The following is a 12,500-nucleotide window of genomic DNA, read 5'->3' as shown; positions in this document are numbered from 1 at the left end:
CGATCGATCCACGGTACAGAATGCAAAAATATGATTGTTAAAATTTTCGACTAATCGGTTCTAAGAGGCGAAGCAATACGCCGCTGGGACTTTGAAATATTTCGGAGCGCACCTAAAGTTCGTTATTTTGGCTAAACGGAGCGAAAATCTGCATTTATACCATCACGGACGTTAGTTTAATAGCGTTTAACGATGGATCCACGGTACAGAATGCAAAAATATGATTGTTAAAATTTTCGACTAATCGGTTCTAAGAGGCGAAGCAATACGCCGCTGGGACTTTGAAATATTTCGGAGCGCACCTAAAGTTCGTTATTTTGGCTAAACGGAGCGAAAATCTGCATTTATACCATCACGGACGTTAGTTCAATAGCGTTTAACGATCGATCCACGGTACAGACTGCAAAAATATGATTGTTAAAATTTTCGACTAATCGGTTCTAAGAGGCGAAGCAATACGCCGCTGGGACTTTGAAATATTTCGGAGCGCACCTAAAGTTCGTTATTTTGGCTAAACGGAGCGAAAATCTGCATTTATACCATCACGGACGTTAGTTTAATAGCGTTTAACGATGGATCCACGGTACAGAATGCAAAAATATGATTGTTAAAATTTTCGACTAATCGGTTCTAAGAGGCGAAGCAATACGCCGCTGGGACTTTGAAATATTTCGGAGCGCACCTAAAGTTCGTTATTTTGGCTAAACGGAGCGAAAATCTGCATTTATACCATCACGGACGTTAGTTCAATAGCGTTTAACGATCGATCCACGGTACAGAATGCAAAAATATGATTGTTAAAATTTTCGACTAATCGGTTCTAAGAGGCGAAGCAATACGCCGCTGGGACTTTGAAATATTTCGGAGCGCACCTAAAGTTCGTTATTTTGGCTAAACGGAGCGAAAATCTGCATTTATACCATCACGGACGTTAGTTTAATAGCGTTTAACGATGGATCCACGGTACAGAATGCAAAAATATGATTGTTAAAATTTTCGACTAATCGGTTCTAAGAGGCGAAGCAATACGCCGCTGGGACTTTGAAATATTTCGGAGCGCACCTAAAGTTCGTTATTTTGGCTAAACGGAGCGAAAATCTGCATTTATACCATCACGGACGTTAGTTCAATAGCGTTTAACGATCGATCCACGGTACAGAATGCAAAAATATGATTGTTAAAATTTTCGACTAATCGGTTCTAAGAGGCGAAGCAATACGCCGCTGGGACTTTAAAATATTTCGGAGCGCACCTAAAGTTCGTTATTTTGGCTAAACGGAGCGAAAATCTGCATTTATACCATCACGGACGTTAGTTCAATAGCGTTTAACGATCGATCCACGGTACAGAATGCAAAAATATGATTGTTAAAATTTTCGACTAATCGGTTCTAAGAGGCGAAGCAATACGCCGCTGGGACTTTGAAATATTTCGGAGCGCACCTAAAGTTCGTTATTTTGGCTAAACGGAGCGAAAATCTGCATTTATACCATCACGGACGTTAGTTCAATAGCGTTTAACGATCGATCCACGGTACAGAATGCAAAAATATGATTGTTAAAATTTTCGACTAATCGGTTCTAAGAGGCGAAGCAATACGCCGCTGGGACTTTGAAATATTTCGGAGCGCACCTAAAGTTCGTTATTTTGGCTAAACGGAGCGAAAATCTGCATTTATACCATCACGGACGTTAGTTTAATAGCGTTTAACGATGGATCCACGGTACAGAATGCAAAAATATGATTGTTAAAATTTTCGACTAATCGGTTCTAAGAGGCGAAGCAATACGCCGCTGGGACTTTGAAATATTTCGGAGCGCACCTAAAGTTCGTTATTTTGGCTAAACGGAGCGAAAATCTGCATTTATACCATCACGGACGTTAGTTCAATAGCGTTTAACGATGGATCCACGGTACAGAATGCAAAAATATGATTGTTAAAATTTTCGACTAATCGGTTCTAAGAGGCGAAGCAATACGCCGCTGGGACTTTGAAATATTTCGGAGCGCACCTAAAGTTCGTTATTTTGGCTAAACGGAGCGAAAATCTGCATTTATACCATCACGGACGTTAGTTCAATAGCGTTTAACGATCGATCCACGGTACAGAATGCAAAAATATGATTGTTAAAATTTTCGACTAATCGGTTCTAAGAGGCGAAGCAATACGCCGCTGGGACTTTGAAATATTTCGGAGCGCACCTAAAGTTCGTTATTTTGGCTAAACGGAGCGAAAATCTGCATTTATACCATCACGGACGTTAGTTCAATAGCGTTTAACGATGGATCCACGGTACAGAATGCAAAAATATGATTGTTAAAATTTTCGACTAATCGGTTCTAAGAGGCGAAGCAATACGCCGCTGGGACTTTGAAATATTTCGGAGCGCACCTAAAGTTCGTTATTTTGGCTAAACGGAGCGAAAATCTGCATTTATACCATCACGGACGTTAGTTCAATAGCGTTTAACGATGGATCCACGGTACAGAATGCAAAAATATGATTGTTAAAATTTTCGACTAATCGGTTCTAAGAGGCGAAGCAATACGCCGCTGGGACTTTGAAATATTTCGGAGCGCACCTAAAGTTCGTTATTTTGGCTAAACGGAGCGAAAATCTGCATTTATACCATCACGGACGTTAGTTCAATAGCGTTTAACGATCGATCCACGGTACAGAATGCAAAAATATGATTGTTAAAATTTTCGACTAATCGGTTCTAAGAGGCGAAGCAATACGCCGCTGGGACTTTGAAATATTTCGGAGCGCACCTAAAGTTCGTTATTTTGGCTAAACGGAGCGAAAATCTGCATTTATACCATCACGGACGTTAGTTTAATAGCGTTTAACGATGGATCCACGGTACAGAATGCAAAAATATGATTGTTAAAATTTTCGACTAATCGGTTCTAAGAGGCGAAGCAATACGCCGCTGGGACTTTGAAATATTTCGGAGCGCACCTAAAGTTCGTTATTTTGGCTAAACGGAGCGAAAATCTGCATTTATACCATCACGGACGTTAGTTCAATAGCGTTTAACGATCGATCCACGGTACAGAATGCAAAAATATGATTGTTAAAATTTTCGACTAATCGGTTCTAAGAGGCGAAGCAATACGCCGCTGGGACTTTGAAATATTTCGGAGCGCACCTAAAGTTCGTTATTTTGGCTAAACGGAGCGAAAATCTGCATTTATACCATCACGGACGTTAGTTTAATAGCGTTTAACGATGGATCCACGGTACAGAATGCAAAAATATGATTGTTAAAATTTTCGACTAATCGGTTCTAAGAGGCGAAGCAATACGCCGCTGGGACTTTGAAATATTTCGGAGCGCACCTAAAGTTCGTTATTTTGGCTAAACGGAGCGAAAATCTGCATTTATACCATCACGGACGTTAGTTCAATAGCGTTTAACGATGGATCCACGGTACAGAATGCAAAAATATGATTGTTAAAATTTTCGACTAATCGGTTCTAAGAGGCGAAGCAATACGCCGCTGGGACTTTGAAATATTTCGGAGCGCACCTAAAGTTCGTTATTTTGGCTAAACGGAGCGAAAATCTGCATTTATACCATCACGGACGTTAGTTTAATAGCGTTTAACGATGGATCCACGGTACAGAATGCAAAAATATGATTGTTAAAATTTTCGACTAATCGGTTCTAAGAGGCGAAGCAATACGCCGCTGGGACTTTGAAATATTTCGGAGCGCACCTAAAGTTCGTTATTTTGGCTAAACGGAGCGAAAATCTGCATTTATACCATCACGGACGTTAGTTCAATAGCGTTTAACGATCGATCCACGGTACAGACTGCAAAAATATGATTGTTAAAATTTTCGACTAATCGGTTCTAAGAGGCGAAGCAATACGCCGCTGGGACTTTGAAATATTTCGGAGCGCACCTAAAGTTCGTTATTTTGGCTAAACGGAGCGAAAATCTGCATTTATACCATCACGGACGTTAGTTTAATAGCGTTTAACGATGGATCCACGGTACAGAATGCAAAAATATGATTGTTAAAATTTTCGACTAATCGGTTCTAAGAGGCGAAGCAATACGCCGCTGGGACTTTGAAATATTTCGGAGCGCACCTAAAGTTCGTTATTTTGGCTAAACGGAGCGAAAATCTGCATTTATACCATCACGGACGTTAGTTCAATAGCGTTTAACGATCGATCCACGGTACAGACTGCAAAAATATGATTGTTAAAATTTTCGACTAATCGGTTCTAAGAGGCGAAGCAATACGCCGCTGGGACTTTGAAATATTTCGGAGCGCACCTAAAGTTCGTTATTTTGGCTAAACGGAGCGAAAATCTGCATTTATACCATCACGGACGTTAGTTTAATAGCGTTTAACGATGGATCCACGGTACAGAATGCAAAAATATGATTGTTAAAATTTTCGACTAATCGGTTCTAAGAGGCGAAGCAATACGCCGCTGGGACTTTGAAATATTTCGGAGCGCACCTAAAGTTCGTTATTTTGGCTAAACGGAGCGAAAATCTGCATTTATACCATCACGGACGTTAGTTCAATAGCGTTTAACGATCGATCCACGGTACAGAATGCAAAAATATGATTGTTAAAATTTTCGACTAATCGGTTCTAAGAGGCGAAGCAATACGCCGCTGGGACTTTGAAATATTTCGGAGCGCACCTAAAGTTCGTTATTTTGGCTAAACGGAGCGAAAATCTGCATTTATACCATCACGGACGTTAGTTTAATAGCGTTTAACGATGGATCCACGGTACAGAATGCAAAAATATGATTGTTAAAATTTTCGACTAATCGGTTCTAAGAGGCGAAGCAATACGCCGCTGGGACTTTGAAATATTTCGGAGCGCACCTAAAGTTCGTTATTTTGGCTAAACGGAGCGAAAATCTGCATTTATACCATCACGGACGTTAGTTCAATAGCGTTTAACGATCGATCCACGGTACAGAATGCAAAAATATGATTGTTAAAATTTTCGACTAATCGGTTCTAAGAGGCGAAGCAATACGCCGCTGGGACTTTGAAATATTTCGGAGCGCACCTAAAGTTCGTTATTTTGGCTAAACGGAGCGAAAATCTGCATTTATACCATCACGGACGTTAGTTTAATAGCGTTTAACGATGGATCCACGGTACAGAATGCAAAAATATGATTGTTAAAATTTTCGACTAATCGGTTCTAAGAGGCGAAGCAATACGCCGCTGGGACTTTGAAATATTTCGGAGCGCACCTAAAGTTCGTTATTTTGGCTAAACGGAGCGAAAATCTGCATTTATACCATCACGGACGTTAGTTCAATAGCGTTTAACGATCGATCCACGGTACAGACTGCAAAAATATGATTGTTAAAATTTTCGACTAATCGGTTCTAAGAGGCGAAGCAATACGCCGCTGGGACTTTGAAATATTTCGGAGCGCACCTAAAGTTCGTTATTTTGGCTAAACGGAGCGAAAATCTGCATTTATACCATCACGGACGTTAGTTTAATAGCGTTTAACGATGGATCCACGGTACAGAATGCAAAAATATGATTGTTAAAATTTTCGACTAATCGGTTCTAAGAGGCGAAGCAATACGCCGCTGGGACTTTGAAATATTTCGGAGCGCACCTAAAGTTCGTTATTTTGGCTAAACGGAGCGAAAATCTGCATTTATACCATCACGGACGTTAGTTCAATAGCGTTTAACGATCGATCCACGGTACAGAATGCAAAAATATGATTGTTAAAATTTTCGACTAATCGGTTCTAAGAGGCGAAGCAATACGCCGCTGGGACTTTGAAATATTTCGGAGCGCACCTAAAGTTCGTTATTTTGGCTAAACGGAGCGAAAATCTGCATTTATACCATCACGGACGTTAGTTTAATAGCGTTTAACGATGGATCCACGGTACAGAATGCAAAAATATGATTGTTAAAATTTTCGACTAATCGGTTCTAAGAGGCGAAGCAATACGCCGCTGGGACTTTGAAATATTTCGGAGCGCACCTAAAGTTCGTTATTTTGGCTAAACGGAGCGAAAATCTGCATTTATACCATCACGGACGTTAGTTTAATAGCGTTTAACGATGGATCCACGGTACAGAATGCAAAAATATGATTGTTAAAATTTTCGACTAATCGGTTCTAAGAGGCGAAGCAATACGCCGCTGGGACTTTGAAATATTTCGGAGCGCACCTAAAGTTCGTTATTTTGGCTAAACGGAGCGAAAATCTGCATTTATACCATCACGGACGCTAGTTTAATAGCGTTTAACGATCGATCCACGGTACAGAATGCAAAAATATGATTGTTAAAATTTTCGACTAATCGGTTCTAAGAGGCGAAGCAATACGCCGCTGGGACTTTGAAATATTTCGGAGCGCACCTAAAGTTCGTTATTTTGGCTAAACGGAGCGAAAATCTGCATTTATACCATCACGGACGTTAGTTTAATAGCGTTTAACGATGGATCCACGGTACAGAATGCAAAAATATGATTGTTAAAATTTTCGACTTATCGGTTCTGGATCACTGAAAAATCGAAAAAAATTATTAATTTTGATTAATTAAATTACATATGTAGTTTTATATTGTTATAGTCTCGTATTTGTTAATGTTTTGTCGTAAGAAAATGCAAAAATATCGTTTTAATGTTTTCGTCTCATCGGTTCTGGATCGCTGAAAAATCAAAAAAAAATATTAATTTTGATTAATTAAATTACAAATGGAGTTTTATATTGCTATAGTCGCTTATTTGTTAATGTTTTACCGTAAGAAAATGCAAAAATATCGTTTTAATATTTTCATCTCATCGGTTCTGGGCGGTTTTAAAATTTTTTAAAATATTAATTAAACCCATGATTTACATGAGAATGTGAATTTATTATGTCCTGCATGTTAATTTATTAATTTTCATGTATAGAACGTTATAAAATGAAAGGATATGTTCGACGATATTTTCAGTCTAAGTTTTACCGTGCCGGCGGGATGGTACGCTCTCACGGCGGTTTGCACAGGCATACGCCTGGGCGTAAGCCCATGCGTCGCCGACCTAGCGGCCGGCCGTTCGGTATTTATAGGAAGGCACTTTCGGTTCGCTCGGACCGGTCGGGAGTAGCGTCGAGCGTGTGGCTCTTTTATGACTTCGGTTGAAAAGCAGTCTACCGCTCCTCGAGAATATACTTTCTCGACTATTCTCGTTCCGGTTTTCCGTTGCGGATTATTATTAATCTCCACACAGCATTACCACGGGTCGGTGTCTAAGACCGAATGGCCCATATGTGGTGAGCCTTGTAATATAAGGCTGGTGACCTGTATGCACTTATAAATGTTGCATACTTGTACAAACTGAGCATCAACTGTCTGTAACCAAAATTTGTTAAAACTGAAAAAGTTATAAGATTGTATAAAATTTTTGAACCAAGAAAGTAGTGTTAGACGAAAATTCGTTCTATCACTTTTAGAAGGGAGACTGTTTGGAAATATTTAAAGTATAAAATACACAAAAGTCCACTGAATTATGAACAAAATTACGTCCCTGAATTTAAGAAAAGTCAAGAGGTGTCAGAAATAAAATCCTCTCTGATACGTTCAGAGAGGAAAATAAGTATGGAGAGAGGAGTAAAAATGAAAGAAGTTTTAAGGCTGGGGAAACTTCTAAAGGAGAGAGATTCCAACATATCTAATATGTACATTTAAAGCAAGTCCAAGGAACTCTCTCCGTTAATGTTTGAAAAGGTGTGTGCAGATGGAGGAGAAATGTATAAAGTACAGAGACGAGGTTGGTGGGCCCGCTCTAATGATAAAGATTATAAAATTTGGTGGCAAAATGACCAGCATGATCACTGTACGCGCTTTCTCGATTTGTATAGCATGCCACTGTCCGCGCTATCTTTTATTATATTGTCCAGCGTGTGTGGTCTACGTGCTTGCACGATGGATGCACGGCGTGAAAGTGATTTTCGTGCTTTATGAGAGGAGGAGGAGAATATTTGGCCTCTATAAGAGGTACAAAATTTATGAAATGTGTGTTACATACAAAAGAGAAATGGCTTAACGTCGATCGGTCTTACAGGGAGGGCCGACGACGAAAATTTAAATTTACAATAATAACTAAGCTCCCTGGTTGATCCTGCCAGTAGTCATATGCTTGTCTCAAAGATTAAGCCATGCATGTCTAAGTACATACCGAATTAAGGTGAAACCGCGAATGGCTCATTAAATCAGTTTTGGTTTCTTAGATCGTACAAAACATTACTTGGATAACTGTGGTAATTCTAGAGCTAATACATGCAAACCAGAATTCCACCCAGAGATGGGAGGAATGCTTTTATTAGATCAAAACCAATCGGTGGCGGACGGCTTGTCCGTTCGTCCATCGTCGGCTTTGGTGACTCTGAATAACTTTGTGCTGATCGTATGGTCATCTAGCACCGACGACGGATCTTTCAAATGTCTGCCTTATCAACTGTCGATGGTAGGTTCTACGCCTACCATGGTTGTAACGGGTAACGGGGAATCAGGGTTCGATTCCGGAGAGGGAGCCTGAGAAACGGCTACCACATCCAAGGAAGGCAGCAGGCGCGCAAATTACCCACTCCCGGCACGGGGAGGTAGTGACGAAAAATAACGATACGGGACTCATCCGAGGCCCCGTAATCGGAATGAGTACACTTTAAATCCTTTAACGAGGATCCATTGGAGGGCAAGTCTGGTGCCAGCAGCCGCGGTAATTCCAGCTCCAATAGCGTATATTAAAGTTGTTGCGGTTAAAAAGCTCGTAGTTGAATCTGTGTGTCACAGTGTCGGTTCACCGCTCGCGGTGTTTAACTGGCATTATGTGGTACGTCCTACCGGTGGGCTTAGCTCCTCGCGGGCGGTCCAACTAATATCCCATCGCGGTGCTCTTCACTGAGTGTCGAGGTGGGCCGGTACGTTTACTTTGAACAAATTAGAGTGCTCAAAGCAGGCTACCTTCGCCTGAATACTCTGTGCATGGAATAATGGAATAGGACCTCGGTTCTATTTTGTTGGTTTTCGGAACCCCGAGGTAATGATTAATAGGGACAGATGGGGGCATTCGTATTGCGACGTTAGAGGTGAAATTCTTGGATCGTCGCAAGACGGACAGAAGCGAAAGCATTTGCCAAAAATGTTTTCATTAATCAAGAACGAAAGTTAGAGGTTCGAAGGCGATCAGATACCGCCCTAGTTCTAACCATAAACGATGCCAGCTAGCGATCCGCCGAAGTTCCTCCGATGACTCGGCGGGCAGCTTCCGGGAAACCAAAGCTTTTGGGTTCCGGGGGAAGTATGGTTGCAAAGCTGAAACTTAAAGGAATTGACGGAAGGGCACCACCAGGAGTGGAGCCTGCGGCTTAATTTGACTCAACACGGGAAACCTCACCAGGCCCGGACACCGGAAGGATTGACAGATTGATAGCTCTTTCTTGATTCGGTGGGTGGTGGTGCATGGCCGTTCTTAGTTGGTGGAGCGATTTGTCTGGTTAATTCCGATAACGAACGAGACTCTAGCCTGTTAAATAGACGTAACTTATGGTATCTCGAAGGCCCCCGACTTCGGTCGGTGGGTTTTTACTACCAACGTACAAACAAATCTTCTTAGAGGGACAGGCGGCTTCTAGCCGCACGAGATTGAGCAATAACAGGTCTGTGATGCCCTTAGATGTTCTGGGCCGCACGCGCGCTACACTGAAGGAATCAACGTGTTTTCCCTGGCCGAAAGGCCCGGGTAACCCGCTGAACCTCCTTCGTGCTAGGGATTGGGGCTTGCAATTATTCCCCATGAACGAGGAATTCCCAGTAAGCGCGAGTCATAAGCTCGCGTTGATTACGTCCCTGCCCTTTGTACACACCGCCCGTCGCTACTACCGATTGAATGATTTAGTGAGGTCTTCGGACTGGTGCGCGGCAATGTCTCGGCATTGCCGATGTTACCGGGAAGATGACCAAACTTGATTATTTAGAGGAAGTAAAAGTCGTAACAAGGTTTCCGTAGGTGAACCTGCGGAAGGATCATTAACAAATTAAAAATACAAGAGAAAACCTAACTGAATGGATCATTGATAAAGCGATATAAAAGTTTATTGAGCTCGGACCAAAAATTATACAAAACGAGAAAGATATAATAAATAATACCATATACATGACACAAAACACATAAATCTCGGGTTCGAGCCAATAAGAAACAAATACCAAAACGCTGCGATGCGGTAAAATTACACCGACACGGTTACGTGCGGAGGTCGCTTTGATTACTCATCGCGTTTCTCCCGTCCGTTCGGAACCGCCGGCAAAAAAACTGTGCGACCAACGGCGCCAAAGAGCACGACGCCGGACCATTTCTCTCTGGCTGATGTGAATGGAAGTAAAAGACGCTTGCGTGAGGTCTCTCGACCTTTATCTCTCTAACTTATACTTATGGGTCGTCGTCTACTTGATCGGGTACAAACAAGTCGTAAGAAACAAACAAACAAACCACAAAAATACAAGTCGTAAAAAAACAAACTTCTGTTGGTTAACCTACAATATGAAGGATCGAAATGAAAGAAGGATCATATTATTACAAACCGAAAGTGAAGGATCATTAAAATTGAAATACAATATATATAAATATATAAATGTACCCGTCGTTGCGACACCCTAGTTAAATGGAAAGATATAAAAAAGAGAGAAAAGGAATACAGATGACCCGCCGTCTGATCTTTGCTAAATGATCTGGCATCACCGGAGTTTTTTTGGTCCGTGTTGCGTTCGCTCTATTCGAAATGAAACTCGCGGAGGCGAAGAATTGTTAAAAGTTTACGAAGCGTCTAGGAGTGGTTAAAACTGAGAGAGTTGAAACTACGATGTATTAGAACGAGCAACCGTCGAAACTTTGTTTTCGCGACGTTCTTTTCGTCGCTCTCGTCCCCACGCTCCTACGCTTTGGTTGTTTCTTTGCCATCCGTGTTGCGATAAAAAGATTTCTCCATTGTCCAAAAAGGACGGATCGAGATTCCTCTTTCGAGAGGGAGAGAGAGGTACTTGCGGGTAACCTGGAATCTACGAAACCCGCACCGTGGTAAGATTCGTGCGTCCGCCTGATCGATGTGTGTTGTTTACGGACCGGCTGAGAAGCGACGATAGCGAGTCTTTGAAAAACTATGTGTCCATTAGTTAGACCGATCGTCGCCGGCCGTGTGTCTGTTCGAATCTCGCAACCCACGATTCAGCGACAGGACGCGCGCTCGCATTCCTTGTGTGCGTTCGTACTTTTCAAGGTTTTTAAATGTACTTTACGCCCGACCGTCGAGAGGAGCGTGCCACTGGGCGTTTCTCCGACGGTTTCCGTCCTTGGACGCGATCGTGTCGTCAACGATCGAACAAACAAACAAATACGTTGGCGACGCCCGAATTCGCTCTCCCGCACGCGCCGGGTGGGAGAGTGATGTGGGTATCGAATGTGATGCGTGTTAATAATGAAAATAACACTCTAAAGATCTAAAGAGTTTGAAATACAAAATTTTACGATTACCCTGAACGGTGGATCACTTGGCTCGTGGGTCGATGAAGAACGCAGCTAATTGCGCGTCAACGTGTGAACTGCAGGACACATGAACATCGACATTTCGAACGCACATTGCGGTCCACGGATACAATTCCTGGACCACGCCTGGCTGAGGGTCGTTTTCTTAACAAAAGACTGCTTGCGTTTGCTTCTCGAAAAAAGAGTAATTCATTTCTTTCTAAACATCTCGCCGTCGTTCAACGAAAGTAGAACGTTTCGGAGCGGGATTATCGAACGAAATTGAAAGAATGAATGAACGATAAACAAAGAAAGAGTCGCAACGTACGAGCGATAGTTGGGCAGTTCGTCGGCGTTTGTCGTGGAAACGATGTGACGAAAATCGCAACCGATACACTAAATGCAGGCCGTTAAAGGAGAGAAACAAATTTCGAAATATCTCTTCGAACTAGCGCAAGTGCGTCACGGCGCGCGAGTCGTTCGTTAAAATTTATAAACGACCGCCCGTGAAAGCACCGAGTTCTCGGAAGATAATCTATAAAGATTCTCCATCCTGCTGGAAGTTATCGGATCGGCGCGATTGTTCACTTGTAGAAATCCACGCTCCCGACGTTGCCAGAAACGATATTTACGAAAGGTGTGTCAAAAATAAACGAAAGAAGCTCTCCTATAAATTTAGAAAAAGCAAACGAGTGAAATGTTTGAGATGATAATTTGCTGAAATGCAAGCTCGAATAGCCCCAGGGTTTCGAATGATTCCCCGCGCTTTATACATCTCTCTGTTTACAAACGGTGTATAAATGAAAGATCGCTTCAGATGGGTCGTCGCTGTTTGACGCGCGATGCTGTTCCTTTTTTTTTGTCTGTCTGTGCGTTTAGCTTCGCTAAACAAGTTAAATGGTTAAAAAGCGTCGAAAAAGCGAATACACACGCGACAAGACAAATCTAACGAGTAAAGGAACGCTCCGCTCCAAGA

General features: G+C 42.0%; 2 non-coding genes across 2 annotated transcripts; both read left to right on the top strand.

Moving 5' to 3' along the window:
- The first annotated feature begins 8,115 nt into the window (after positions 1–8,115).
- On the top strand, positions 8,116–10,038 carry LOC143307500 (small subunit ribosomal RNA). Its single transcript, XR_013064631.1, has one exon. It is a non-coding gene; the product is annotated as a small subunit ribosomal RNA (ribosomal RNA).
- Positions 10,039–11,530: 1,492 nt separating this feature from the next.
- LOC143307493 (5.8S ribosomal RNA) lies at positions 11,531–11,685 on the top strand. The gene has a single exon (XR_013064624.1). It is a non-coding gene; the product is annotated as a 5.8S ribosomal RNA (ribosomal RNA).
- Positions 11,686–12,500: the final 815 nt, after the last annotated feature.

This window comes from Osmia lignaria, unplaced genomic scaffold, assembly GCF_051020975.1.
Source record: "Osmia lignaria lignaria isolate PbOS001 unplaced genomic scaffold, iyOsmLign1 scaffold0057, whole genome shotgun sequence".
NCBI lineage: Eukaryota > Metazoa > Arthropoda > Insecta > Hymenoptera > Megachilidae > Osmia > Osmia lignaria.
The sequence above is the reverse complement of the archived record's forward strand: the minus strand, read 5'-3'. Positions and strand labels throughout refer to the sequence as shown.